This window comes from Bufo bufo, chromosome 8 (genome assembly GCF_905171765.1).
Source record: "Bufo bufo chromosome 8, aBufBuf1.1, whole genome shotgun sequence".
In the NCBI taxonomy this organism is placed as follows: Eukaryota; Metazoa; Chordata; class Amphibia; order Anura; family Bufonidae; genus Bufo; species Bufo bufo.
In genome coordinates this window covers 88,178,174-88,193,814 of record NC_053396.1, presented here as the reverse complement: position 1 = coordinate 88,193,814, position 15,641 = coordinate 88,178,174, and positions in this window count along the sequence as shown.

The window sequence follows — 15,641 nt, the reverse complement described above, 5'->3', positions numbered from 1 at the left end:
CAGACTTGATCAGCAGGATCACCTGTTGGGTCGGTTCGCTGTGGCGTTGCAAACCCTGCTTGAACGCACGGCTCATTTCGCTCCCGTTGCCGATGGGTCGGTTGTCGCTCCTGGGCTCGCTCCTACTGCCGCTCCGGTTGTTGCGCCAGAGTCTACCCCGACACCTGTTGTTGCGCCTGCGGTGTTTCGGGGTATGACCGGTTCTGCCCCTCTTCCACAGCGCTTTGGGGGAGAGCCAACTCAGTGCCGAGGTTTCCTTAACCAGGTGGGCATTTATTTCGAGTTGCTGCCACATGCCTTTCCTACTGAGAGATCAAAGGTGGGCTTCTTGATCTCGCTGCTCTCGGACAAGGCCTTGGTCTGGGCCAGCCCTTTATGGGAGAACAACAATCCGGTGGTTGCCGAGTTTTCCGGTTTTGTTGCTTCTCTTCGGAAGGTATTCGATGTGCCGGCTCGTGCTGCCTCTGCTGCGAAGCTCCTTATGTCCATCAGACAGGGTTCACGATCCGTAGCTGAATACGCCATTGAGTTTCGTACCCTGGCAGCAGAGGTGGGCTGGAATAATGAGGCTCTGGTCGCTGCTTTCTCTCATGGTCTCTCGGATGCCTTGAAGGATGAGGTTGCAGCTAAGGACCTACCAGTTGAGCTCGAGTCTCTTATTTCTTTCCTGATTTTGATTGACACCAGACTCAGGGAGAGACCTTCCTTTAAGGAGAACCTGCGGAGGTCTTCTAACAGATTGGTGCCTACGTTTGCTGTCCCACCCGTGCCTCCCTCTCCTCCCACGCCTCCTGGGGATGACTTGTCTGGGGGTGAACCCATGCAGCTGGGGTTTGCTCGCCTGTCCGAGGGGGAGAGGGCACTCCGGAGACGCGAGGGCCGATGCATGTACTGTGGTCTCGGTGGGCATTTTCGGTTGGCATGTCCGAACCGTCCGGGAAAACGCTCGTACCTGAGATCCTGTCGGGGGCAGATCTTGGGTGGAGTCTCCTCGTCCCCGGTTTCCCGTGTTGACAAACCACTGATCACTGTTGTCCTCTCCTGGGTCGGGGGCTCGGTGACGACCCAGGCGTTGGTGGACTCTGGTGCTGGTGGTTTGTTCATTGATAGTGTGTTCGCTGCCGCCAATTCCATTCCTCTGCAGGCTCGAGGTTCCCCACTGGCTCTTGAGGCGATAGACGGCAGACCCCTTCTGCCGCCACACGTGACTCATGAGACCCTTCCAGTGGGGATAGCCATTGGTGCCGTTCACAGAGAGTCGGTCTGCCTCCAGGTTATTTCGTCTCCACACTACTCGGTGGTCTTGGGGTACCCCTGGCTCCAGAAGCATAATCCGACTTTCGATTGGAGATCGGTCGAGATCCTCTCGTGGTCACCGCAGTGTGGGGCTAGTTGCATCCATGGGTCTGTCAAGTTGCTGTGTACTTCCTCGGACTCTCTGTTGCCTCCTGAATACGAGGAGTACCGGGATGTATTCGATAAGGTGCGCGCGGTTGCCCTACCTCCGCACCGCCCATACGATTGTGCCATAGAGTTACAATCTGGTGCCGTTCCTCCTCGTGGCAAAGTCTATCCACTGTCGGTAGCGGAGAATGAGGCCATGGAGGAGTACGTGAGGGAGGCGCTTTCACGCGGACACATTCGCAAATCTTCGTCCCCGGCAGGGGCTGGATTTTTCTTTGTGAAAAAGAAGGGCGGTGAGTTGAGGCCTTGCATCGATTACAGGGGTCTCAATCGCATCACGATCAAGAACGCTTACCCGATACCCTTGATTTCCGAGCTGTTCGATCGCCTTAAAGGGGCCACGGTCTTTACCAAACTCGACCTGAGGGCGGCATATAACCTGGTAAGGATCAAGGCGGGCGATGAGTGGAAGACCGCGTTTAACACCAGGACCGGTCATTACGAATCCTTGGTTATGCCCTTTGGGTTGTGCAATGCGCCCGCAGTCTTTCAGGAATTCATCAACGATGTTTTCCGTGACCTGTTGCAGCAGTGTGTGGTAGTCTATTTGGATGACATCTTGGTATATTCTGAATCCATGGAGGCCCACATTCTGGATGTCAGACGAGTGTTGCAACGGTTACGAGAGAACAAGCTGTTCGGTAAGCTTGAGAAATGCGAATTTCACCGATCCCAGGTAACCTTCTTAGGTTACATCATTTCCGCTGAGGGGTTCTCCATGGATCCTGAGAAGGTTTCGGCTGTCTTACAGTGGCCCCAGCCCAGTGGTCTTCGTTCCCTGCAGCGCTTTTTGGGCTTCGCCAATTATTATCGGAAGTTCATCAGGGACTTTTCCATGCTGGCCAAGCCTCTCACGGATCTGACCAGGAAGGGCAGTAATTCCCAGGTCTGGCCGCTCGAGGCCATCCGAGCTTTTGAGGCCCTAAAGTCCGCCTTTGTGTCGGCTCCGATTCTGTCGCATCCCAACCCTGGGTTGCCCTTTGTCCTCGAGGTGGACGCGTCTGAGACGGGAGTAGGCGCCCTTCTGTCTCAGCGTAGAACACCAGAGGGTCCTCTGCTTCCTTGTGGGTTTTACTCCCGGAAACTGTCTTCCGCGGAGTGCAACTATCAGATTGGTGACAGGGAGTTATTGGCCATCGTGCAGGCCCTTAAAGAATGGAGGCACTTGCTCGAGGGTTCGGTGGTTCCGGTTCTCATCCTGACGGACCACAAGAATCTGACCTACCTTTCTGAGGCCAAGAGATTGACACCACGTCAGGCCAGATGGGCTCTGTTCTTGTCACGTTTTAATTACGTGGTCTCCTACCTACCCGGTTCCAAGAACATCAGGGCGGATGCCTTATCACGGCAGTACTCCGAGCTGTCCAGGGAGGAGTCGATTCCGACTTCGGTCATACCTCCGAATCAGATCCTGGCCGCCATTCGCACCAGCCTGACCTCTCCCCTGGGTGAGCAGATTTTGGCGGCTCAATCTGGTGCTCCCTCTGGGAGACCCAACGGCAGATGTTTTGTGCCTGAGGAGTTGCGCACTCGGTTGTTGCGAACCTACCATAACTCCAAGACCGCGGGGCATCCTGGAAAGAATCAGCTGTCCTGGGCTGTTTCACGTCTGTTCTGGTGGCCTTCCCTACGTTCCGACATCGCCGCATATGTAGCGGCATGCTCCGTTTGTGCCCAGAGTAAGTCCCCTCGGCACCTTCCGTTGGGCCTTCTGCAACCCATAGCCACCGGGGAGCGCCCATGGTCACACCTGGGGATGGATTTCATTGTGGACCTCCCTGCATCCCGAGGCCATACGGTCATTCTCATGATTGTGGATCGGTTTTCCAAAATGTGCCACTGTGTTCCTCTCAAGAAGTTACCCTCTGCACAAGAGTTGGCCACGATTTTTGCCAGGGAGGTCTTCCGGTTGCACGGTTTGCCTAAGGAGATTGTGTCGGATCGGGGGAGTCAGTTTGTGTCCAGGTTCTGGCGCGCCTTTTGCTCCCAGTTGGGGATTCATCTCTCCTTCTCCTCGGCCTACCACCCTCAGTCCAATGGGGCCGCTGAACGATCCAATCAGGCCTTGGAGCAATTCCTTCGTTGCTATGTCTCCGATCACCAAGACAATTGGGTTGACCTCCTGCCTTGGGCTGAGTTTGCCAGGAACACGGCGGTGAACTCTTCTTCTGGGACGTCTCCCTTCATGGCCAATTATGGGTTCCAACCTGCCGTGTTACCGGAGGTATTCTCTCCCCAGGATATTCCGGCTGTGGAGGATCACCTTTCCGTCCTACGTGCTTCTTGGGTACAGATCCAGAAGTCCCTTGAGGTCTCTGCGCAGCGCCAGAGATTCCAGGCTGATCGCAGACGAGCGCCTGCTCCTTCCTACCAGGTCGGAGACCGTGTATGGTTGTCCACCCGCAACCTCAACCTTCGAGTGCCCACTCCCAAGCTGGCGCCTCGCTTTGTTGGTCCCTTCCGAGTGCTTCGCAGGGTAAACCCGGTAGCCTATGCCCTTGCGCTTCCTCCTGGCATGCGGATCTCCAACGTGTTTCATGTCTCCCTGTTGAAGCCACTGGTGTGTAATCGTTTCACTTCCTCGGTTCCTCGGCCTCGTCCGGTCCAAGTGGGCAATCGTGAGGAATATGAGGTGAGCAATATCCTGGACTCACGCCTGGTCCGCGGTCGGTTGCAGTTTTTGGTCCATTGGCGTGGTTATGGTCCAGAGGAGCGTTCCTGGGTTCCCTCCACAGATGTCCATGCTCCTGCCTTGCTCCGAGCCTTCCACGCACGCTTCCCTCAGAAACCGTTTTGTGCTCCGCGGAGGAGGGGCCCTTGAGGGGGAGGTACTGTCATGGTCTTACCTGCTTGCTGCTCTCCTTCGTTTGACATGTGCTGGCGGCCATCTTGGGTCCTGGGTTTCTTGTAGCCTTCCACCCTGCGGCTCCTCCTTCCCCTGGGAGGAGCTGGATGCCTAGCTCATATATATAGGAGGTCTGTGGCTTCAGTTCCTTGCTTGGTCCTCTTGTGTTCACATGCTTCTAAGACTGCTGCTGCTTCTGGTTCCTGATCCTGGCTTCGTCTGACTACCCTGCTGGTTCCTGATCCTGGCTTCGTCTGACTACCCTGCTGGTTCCTGATCCTGGCTTCGTCTGACTACCCTGCTGGTTCCTGATCCTGGCTTCATCTGACTACCCTTCTGGTTCCTGACCTCTGGCTTCGCAAAGACACTGCTCGGTTTCACCATCCGTTTGGACTTTTGCTTTACAGCTTTATTTTCAATAAAGCCTTCTTATTTTCACTTATCTCTTGTTGTACGTCTGGTTCATGGTTCCGTGACAGTTTATCACTTATAATATTGTTTACAGTCACATACTCCTGCATATAGTCCCTTAAGAGTCCTTCAAACATTTTTCCCACAACAGAAGTTAAACTAACTGGTCTATAATTACCAGTGAAGGACCTAGATCCTTTTTTTAATTATGGGCACAACACATTGCCTTGCGCCAATCACTTGGCACTGTACCAGTACCTAGAGAATCTTTAAAAATTATAAACAGGTGCACAGCAATTTCTGAACTGAGCTCTTTAAGCACTCTTAGGTGTTGTAACGGGGTTCCGAAGGTGCACTCGGTCTCCGATTAGTGGCAGACCTGCTGCTTAGCTTCAGGAGCGAGGATCTGTGTTTGACCTCGTTCCCAGGATGGCTTTGCTAGCTGGGAGGCCCCCTGCTTCTAAGTCTGCCTTGAGCACCGAGCTGATCACTCGGTGCTCGACTGGTTGGTCTGTCGGTCATGTGGCGCTGGCCACGTCACATGACCCTCACTCCCCACTATAAATACAGGCAGCCTGCTAGCCACAGGTTGCCTGTTAATTTAGGTTCCACCTGTGATTTGGTCTTTCCTGGCCTACTTACCTCCTTCTGAATTCCTGACGATCCTCTGCCTGCTCCTTGTATACTTTGCTGCTCTCCTGGTATTCTGACCCCGGCCTCCTCCTGACGATCCTCTGCTGACTCCTTTGGTACTTCACGACTCTCCTGGTATTTATGACCCCGGCTTCTCCTGACAATTCTCTGCTTGCTCCAATTGTACTTTGTAGCTTTCCTGGTATTGACTCGGTCCGTTCACGTTCTGTTGTTTGTCTGTCTGTCATCCCTGCACTTATTCTAAGCTAGGGATTGCCGTCCAGTTGTCCCCTGTCATTAGGACTCGCGAGGCAAGTAGGCAGGGCCAGGGGTAAGGGTGGAGCGCAGTGGTCACTTCCCTCCCCCATGTGTGTGTGTGTATGCGACCGTTACAGGTGTAATCCATCTGGACCCAGAGTCTTGTTCACATTTACCTTAGTACAGAGCCGACAGAAGTCTATGGGGTGCCTATGGTGCCATTGTACAGAACTGCAGGATATTTATGTCTCTGTACAAAATTCTAAGCATTATATATGACCCGCAAATAACAGAAATCATTACCATAAGCCTAGAATTTCGCTTTAGCCCTAGAACTTGTGAAAGCATCGACAGGGGCACCAAATCTTCAGCTAACCAAGGGAGAAGCGACTGCATGATACCAATGAAGGTGAAAAGGAGATGTAAACCTCATGGTGAAAGCATCTCATTGTATATGTTTCACCCATAAATCCAAAATACGTGATTTTATATCCTTCACTTACCAAGATTCTTTCAGACTCTGGAAACTGGTATAATGAATGGTGCATATATAGATGGAACATAGTATTCATCCTCTTGTCTAAGGCTTCTCTAAATTTCCAAAACTTTTTCTTATTTTTCCTCTTTAACCACCTGCATCATTTTTCTTTTATCATTGTTATAATGTTTTAAATGAACTAATGTATTACTTTAATGTATTGTGACCCGCAAATTAACTGTGTTTTTTGGATCTTGCTTTGTCCATCTGTCCAGCACCTGGAAGTGTGAGCTCATCCCACACAACAAAGATGTGAACAGACCCCCCAGAAGAGGGTGAGCAGGGCAATAGGGGAAGCTGGAGACAAGGGAAATACAGTATAAACAGGGCATTAATCCAAAGAACAGTACATTAGTCCAAAAAGCCACTGTCCCTGGTCTCCAGCATCTGCCTGTTGTTTAGACAGGGAGTGTGTGGGAGCCATGTAAACATGGGACACACTGAGCTAAACAGGATGCAAGAGACATATTGTGACTCTCAGTGCTATAGGGATAATACACCCCCAGTGTCAGAAGGGTAAGTGCATCCTCTAATACTTCGTATACTTTGATTTTTAAGATAAAAGTAAACATTTTATTAGTGCATTACAAGCAGCTGTACTGAATAACAATGCCCCAAACCTAATGTCATCACTCTATTGTATACTTCTAATGTACTGTATCCTCTCCTCCTCAGCACATAAGAAATGTATTAGGCAGTGTGTGTACATACACATTATATAACCCTCAATTTGTCAATGAAGTGATTAACAATTTCAACAGAAGAATTGGATATGTCATACAACATGAGTACATAACATAAGCCAGACGTAAAAGGCAGCTAATATGAAAAACTGACAGTAATTGTATATGGATGGGACTGTCCCATCTCAAATGACAATGTTACTTCTGTCTCCCACTAGTATAACAATTCTACAATGCATCTTAACTTTCTTACATCCTAGTGTAGAAAATGTTGGCTTCAAATCAACGACAGATTAGATCGCAAAGTCCTCAAAGCCGCGTCTCCTTACAGCTGTGATTCCCTGTGTATACTGGCAGCTCTGTGAAAAAATAACTCCCCACCCTGGAAGATCAAGGAGGAGAGTCATCCCCTTGTATCCTGTGCTCCTGCTGTACAGGATAAGGGAAGAGTCTTCCATAGGAAAACGCTGAACAGTATTGTGTTTGGATGTTCCCACTTGTAATGGTGTTGCCTGCCGAGCACTCTGCATGCTATCCCTCTCCCATTTCACCATGTCCTCCTGAAACCTTACAACATACTGTATACCTGCAAGAATTCTTTCCGCCTGGTAATAAACTAGTCTTAGGGTAACCAACCCAAACTGCATTAGAAGCACTGCAATTTATTGCTAACAGAACAAGGATTATTACTTATGTATACACAAATCGCAGCATTTTCCGAAAGGTCGTCTTAAACAACAGGTACGGTTTAATGCTCTGCTATATCTCCATTAAGAAAAGTGTAAATTAAATATGAGTTAAAGATTGAAATTGTTAGATGCCCCTGAGTGGGTCCTACTCAAAAACAACAATATCTGTCTCCTAAAATTGCCAACTAGGGGCTATAAACTATATATGGCAGAGGCCAAGTTCTCTGCGTTGTGAACTACAACACTCTGTTCCTGTCACCGTATCTGGCATATATGCAGCACACCGGCCGGACCCTGGCTGGATCCCATTATAGTGAATGGGAATGCCAGCTATGCCGGATACAGTGAACTCCGCCAGACTGCCAGAGTTCACAACGCAAATGTGAATGCGGCCCTATAGGTGAGGAGGTAATGTGGTGCAACAAGTAAATTAGCATTAAATGCAAGTGCACATTGTAGGTAAATGGCATTTTAGTGGGTACACATAGTATATATGTCTACTACTTAAAGTGGTTATAAGAAACTAGGGCTCCTATCCATCTCTAGCTGTAATATCAGGCATAAACAGGGGTGTGGCTGGTCCCAAAAAAAATAATAATATTTTTAAGGAGGTCTAAAAATAAAACAATGGCAACAATTTACAGCACACTTGTTCAGACAGGTTCATGCACAAGAAACTGATTTTATATGGCTTAAATGATCTTAGCATGTTCACTTCATATCTACTGTATAAAGGTATCTCTATTAGCGGAGTTTCCTGAAATAAAATTATACTGATTTACTGATTGCTTTCTAGTGATTGACAGACTAGGCTTACATCTCGCTCAACAGACCAGGCACCCAATTCTGCCCGACAGTGGGCACAATGAACAACTCTTCAATGCCAAATCAGAGGGTGCTACTCTCAAAGATATAAGCTCCGGAGGTAGGTGTTATGACCAGTGATGCTAGATCACTGAGTTTGGGGTAGCTGGAGTTTGGGTCCGGGATTTAGAAGTGACTGAAGAGCTTGGATGTGAAGGTCACTCTTATACTCCATCCCGTGTGTTCCTACCTCAACCAGGTGGAAAACTAATTAAAAGGCACGTTGCCAGAGAGCCGTGTGTGTTGGTCTGAGAGGAAGACCCATGGACAAGACCACTATGCAAAGTGGAATCTCTAGGCATTTTTTGTTACTTCTATGAACTGTTATTTTCTTTGCTGAAGCAAGCCTGTATCGTTTTGCTGTGTATGCCCAATAAACCCTGGAAAAAGAGACTGTCTGAATGGTCCCGTCTCACTATATATATATACAGTACAGACCAAAAGTTTGGACACACCTTCTCATTCAAAGAGTTTTCTTTATTTTCATGACTATGAAAATTGTAGATTCACACTGAAGGCATCAAAACTATGAATTAACACATGTGGAATTATATACATAACAAACAAGTGTGAAACAACTGAAAATATGTCATATTCTAGGTTCTTCAAAGTAGCCACCTTTTGATTTGATTACTGCTTTGCACACTCTTGGCATTCTCTTGATGAGCTTCAAGAGGTAGTCCCCTGAAATGGTTTTCACTTCACAGGTGTGCCCTGTCAGGTTTAATAAGTGGGATTTCTTGCCTTATAAATGGTGTTGGGACCATCAGTTGCGTTGAGGAGAAGTCAGGTGGATACACAGCTGATAGTCCTACTGAATAGACTGTTAGAATTTGTATTATGGCAAGAAAAAAGCAGCTAAGTAAAGAAAAACGAGTGGCCATCATTACTTTAAGAAGTGAAGGTCAGTCAGTCAGCAGAAAAATTAGGAAAACTTTGAAAGTAAGGGCTATTTGACCATGAAGGAGAGTGATGGGGTGCTGCGCCAGATGACCTGGCCTCCACAGTCACCGGACCTGAACTCAATCGAGATGGTTTGGGGTGAGCTGGACCACAGAGTGAAGGCAAAAGGGCCAACAAGTGCTAAGCATCTCTGGGAACTCCTTCAAGACTGTTGGAAGACCATTTCAGGGGCCTACCTCTTGAAGCTCATCAAGAGAATGCCAAGAGTGTGCAAAGCAGTAATCAAAGCAAAAGGTGGCTACTTTGAAGAACCTAGAATATGACATATTTTCAGTTGTTTCACACTTGTTTGTTATGTATATAATTCCACATGTGTTAATTCATAGTTTTGATGCCTTCATAGTCATGAAAATAAAGAAAACTCTTTGAATGGGAAGGTGTGTCCAAACTTTTGGTCTGTACTGTATATATCCCAGAAAATCCACGCCACTTCCTTTAGTAAAACGTGTAGTTTTATTCACCAATAGCAACGTTTCGGTTCGCACACTGGAACCTTTCTAAAGCAGTGATACAAAAAGGGAGTGCACACAGCATATACAGTCAGGTCCATAAATATTGGGACATAGACACAATTCTAACATTTTTGGCTCTATACACCACCACAATGGATTTGAAATGAAACGAACAAGATGTGCTTTAACTGCAGACTTTCAGCTTTAATTTGAGGGTATTTACATCCAAATCAGGTGAACGGTGTAGGAATTACAACTGTTTGCATATGTGCCTCCCACTTGTTAAGGGACCAAAAGTAATGGGACATAATAATAATCATAAATCAAACTTTCACTTTTATATACTTGGTTGAAAATCCTTTGTAGTCAATTACAGCCTGAAGTCTGGAACGCATAGACATCACCAGACGCTGGGTTTCATCCCTGGTGATGCTCTGCCAGGCCTCTACCTCAACTGTCTTCAGTTCCTGCTTGTTCTTGGGGCATTTTCACTTCAGTTTTGTCTTCAGCAAGTGAAATGCATGCTCAATTGGATTCAGGTCAGGTGATTGCATAACATTCCACTTCTTTCCCTTAAAAAACTCTTTGGTTTCTTTTGCAGTATGCTTTGGGTCATTGTCCATCTGCACTGTGAAGCGCTGTCTAGTGAGTTCTGAAGCATTTGGCTGAATATGAGCAGATAATATTGCCTGAAACACTTCAGAATTCATCCTGCTGCTTTTGTCAGCAGTCACATCATCAATAAATACAAGAGAACCAGTTCCATTGGCAGCCATACATGCCCACGCCATGACACTACCACCACCATGCTTCACTGATGAGGTGGTATGCTTAGGATCATGAGCAGTTCCTTTCCTTCTCTATACTCTTCTCTTCCCATCACTCTGGTACAAGTTGATATTGGTCTCATCTGTCCATAGGATGTTGTTCCAGAAATGTGAAGGCTTTTTTAGATGTCGTTTGGCAAACTCTAATCTGGCCTTCCTGTTTTTGAGGCTCATCAATGGTTTACATCTGGTGCTGAACCCTCTGTATTCACTCTGGTGAAGTCTTCTCTTGATTGTTGACTTTGACACACATACACCTACCTCCTGGAGAGTGTTTTTGATCTGGCCAAACTGTTGTGAAGGGTGTTTTCTTCACCAGGGAAATAATTCTTCGGTCATCCACCACAGTTTTTTTCCGTGGTCTTCCGGGTCTTTTGGTGTTGCTCAGCTCACCGGTACGTTCCTTCTTTTTAAGGATGTTCCAAACAGTTGTTTTGGCCACGCCAAATGTTTTTGCTATCTCTCTGATGGGTTTGTTTTGTTTTTTTCAGCCTAATGATGGCTTGCTTCACTGATAGTGACAGATATTTGGATCTCATCTTGAGAGTTGACAGCAACAGATTCCAAATGCAAATAGCACACTTGAAATGAACTCTGGACCTTTTATCTGCTCATTGTAATTGGGATAATGAGGGAATAACACACATCTGGCCATGGAACAGCTGAGGAGCCAATTGTCCCATTACTTTTGGTCACTTAACAAGTGGGAGGCACATATGCAAACTGTTGTAATTCCTACACCGTTCACCTGATTTGGATGTAGATACCCTCAAATTAAAGCTGACAGTCTGCAGTTAAAGCACATCTTGTTTGTTTCATTTCAAATCTATTGTGGTGGTGTATAGAGCCCAAAATTTTAGAATTGTGTCTATGTCCCAATATTTATGGCCCTGACTGTATATAGCATATTCAGTGTCAATTATTCAATAAACATAATTAAGTGAAAATATGATAAAATTCATAAAAGCATACATCAAAATCCAATTGTACATGATTCAAAACCCATGAGAAACCCACATACAGGGAGTGCAGAATTATTAGGCAAGTTGTATTTTTGAGGATTAATTTTATTATTGAACAACAACCATGTTCTCAATGAACCCAAAAAACTCATTAATATCAAAGCTGAATATTTTTGGAAGTAGTTTTTAGTTTGTTTTTAGTTTTAGCTATTTTAGGGGGATATCTGTGTGTGCAGGTGACTATTACTGTGCATAATTATTAGGCAACTTAACAAAAAAACAAATATATACCCATTTCAATTATTTATTTTTACCAGTGAAACCAATATAACATCTCAACATTCACAAATATACATTTCTGACATTCAAAAACAAAACAAAAACAAATCAGTGACCAATATAGCCACCTTTCTTTGCAAGGACACTCAAAAGCCTGCCATCCATGGATTCTGTCAGTGTTTTGATCTGTTCACCATCAACATTGCGTGCAGCAGCAACCACAGCCTCCCAGACACTGTTCAGAGAGGTGTACTGTTTTCCCTCCTTGTAAATCTCACATTTGATGATGGACCACAGGTTCTCAATGGGGTTCAGATCAGGTGAACAAGGAGGCCATGTCATTAGATTTTCTTCTTTTATACCCTTTCTTGCCAGCCACGCTGTGGAGTACTTGGACGCGTGTGATGGAGCATTGTCCTGCATGAAAATCATGTTTTTCTTGAAGGATGCAGACTTCTTCCTGTACCACTGCTTGAAGAAGGTGTCTTCCAGAAACTGGCAGTAGGACTGGGAGTTGAGCTTGACTCCATCCTCAACCCGAAAAGGCCCCACAAGCTCATCTTTGATGATATCAGCCCAAACCAGTACTCCACCTCCACCTTGCTGGCGTCTGAGTCGGACTGGAGCTCTCTGCCCTTTACCAATCCAGCCACGGGCCCATCCATCTGGCCCATCAAGACTCACTCTCATTTCATCAGTCCATAAAACCTTAGAAAAATCAGTCTTGAGATATTTCTTGGCCCAGTCTTGACGTTTCAGCTTGTGTGTATTGTTCAGTGGTGGTCGTCTTTCAGCCTTTCTTACCTTGGCCATGTCTCTGAGTATTGCACACCTTGTGCTTTTGGGCACTCCAGTGATGTTGCAGCTCTGAAATATGGCCAAACTGGTGGCAAGTGGCATCTTGGCAGCTGCACGCTTGACTTTTCTCAGTTCATGGGCAGTTATTTTGCGCCTTGGTTTTTCCACACGCTTCTTGCGACCCTGTTGACTATTTTGAATGAAACGCTTGATTGTTCGATGATCACGCTTCAGAAGCTTTGCAATTTTAAGAGCGCTGCATCCCTCTGTAAGATATCTCACTATTTTTGACTTTTCTGAGCCTGTCAAGTCCTTCTTTTGACCCATTTTGCCAAAGGAAAGGAAGTTGCCTAATAATTATGCACACCTAATATAGGGTGTTGATGTCATTAGACCACACCCCTTCTCATTACAGAGATGCACATCACCTAATATGCTTAATTGGTAGTAGGCTTTCGAGCCTATACAGCTTGGAGTAAGACAACATGCATAAAGAGGATGATGTGGTCAAAATACTCATTTGCCTAATAATTCTGCACGCAGTGTATAAGTGACATAGATGAATGCATCCTCAAAAATACATATACATAAGAGACTGTTAGTCATATTTCATACTAATTAGGCCACTCATTAAAACCCAGGTTATATAATAAATAACATCATTAAAAACAATAGTTGAGCCTTTGTAAGGCTACTTTCACACCTGCGTTCAGGTGTCCGCTCGTGAGCTCCGTTTGAAGGGGCTCACAAGCGGTCCTGAACGCAGCCGTCCAGCCCTAATGCATTCTCAGTGGAGGCGGATCCACTGAGAATGCATCCGCCTGCCAGCGTTCAGCCTCCGCTCCGCTCAGTGAGCGGACACCTGAACCCTGCTTGCAGCGTTCGGGTGTCCGCCTGGCCGTGCGGAGGCGAGCGGATCCGTCCAGACTTATAATGGAAGTCAATGGGGACGGATCCGCTTGAAGATGACACCATATGGCTCAATCTTCAAGCGGATCCGTCCCCCATTGACTTTCAATGTAAAGTCTGAACGGATCCGCTCAGGCTACTTTCACACTTAGAAATTTTTCTAAGTTATAATGCAGACGGATCCGTTCTGAACGGATGCAAACGTCTGCATTATAGGAGCGGATCCGTCTGATGAAACATCAGACGGACCCGCTCCGAACGCTAGTGTGAAAGTAGCCTAACCTGATTCGGATCTGAGTGACACATGGAGATCTGGCGTGGTGTGGAGACAACTGCACCTGCGCGACGCTGCTTCCACAATCCTTTCTGGTGTAAGCAGTTTTCTATGAGCTAATGTGTCACCTGATCAGCAGGTCAGATGACCGGAATGCTAGAATCACATGGGGCATGTTTGTACACGTTGCTATAGAAGCCATCACATGACTTAGGTCCTGCACTTTCTAACGATCAATTCGCAGGATCTATGTTTCCATTTATTTGAAAGGAAAATAAAGATAACCTCTATCACCCTAATGTAGTAATCTCTTTCCACATTTGTAGCTCCAGGATAATGAAAAAATACATCCCATAATAAACGAACATTAGTATTCACTAACAAAGTAAGTGGCAGATTAAATTCCTACATCTGTGGGGTCATCAACATCTGCTGACATCTGTTAATGCCACCAGTTGCATCCGAAGGCAGCACCAGCCACACTGCATTTGTCCCCAAATACAGAGTCTAGCCATGCCCGCCAGCCCTCCACCACAGCAGAGTAAAACTGTATCAACAGAGAGGATTGCCCCACAAATCCAAGGTCTGAATGCAACATTCAATCCCAACGGTTTAAAGGTATTCAGTTTCATAATCCAAAGAATTTCTCTTTTTTTTTTACATTAAGCCTCTATTCCCACCTCTTCGTGACAATGGGACATGATCAATCAGCATTCATTTTATATCTCTCTCACCATGACCCATTTCTTTACAGTGTTTCGATACCGGTAAATCCATCCGCTTCTTGCGGATGGTGTAGCGGTGCTGGTTAAAGTCTACCAAATAAATATTTTGGTGCAAAATATCCCCAGTTGTTCCACAGGAATCGGCAGTAGATAACGTTATCAAGAGTTAATCCATTGTCTGCAGCTCAGTTGTTGCCTTTCAGAAAGAAAGACGTTCTCAGCAGGTGGCAGGGAACAGATAAACAAAGCCATGTCCCAGACAATGGTATGTGAGGAAAATCCAAAATCCACAATTGCTGAATACAATCTTCATATTTTCCAAGAAACACAAGGCTTACAGAGAGAAGCAGTCATTTATGGACTACAGGACATGCATGGTGTGGGGCTTCTGTACATGTGACTCTGTGCCTGTGTTTCCTTGCAGCTGAAAACCCTACAATTATGCTCAATCTCTGCTCCTCCTTCATCATTTCAGGATGCCAAAGCCTCATTTTTGTGGATCGTGTACATACTCCAGCTTCGTTATGGCCATTATGAAGAAATAAATACTAGAAACCATCCCCGTGATGGCATACATGTATTATTTGGACAGTGGACATTATGCTGTAGACATCATGAAGGGTTTTGTAGAAAAGTCACATTTTTTAAATGTGCCCTTTTTGACTTGTAAAAAGCTTTCCTGAGAGAATAGCACAAAGTGATTCAGTTCTGTACAATTCTCCTGCTTTGGGTTGAAGGGCAACATGTTGATTATTCCTTTGTGACTAATAAAAAACTGTAAAAGTTGCTACTTCCTCTCTGAATTCGAACATGGCTTACAAAACACAAACCAATTACTGTTTAGGATAATAAACTGCTGCTGATTCCAGAGGTGCCAAGCAGCTATTACTTTGCCGAGGCCATTGTTGCTGGCTGCTGTCTCTTTAGACATTGAAAGGACGGGTCCTTAATAGATAGCATGTCATCCAAAGATGTGCAGGTTCCATGGTCATGACTGATACAGGGCAAAGTGTTTACCTTCAGATCTCTGGAATGGTTAGAGGAGGGTGGTAGCCTTATGTATTGGC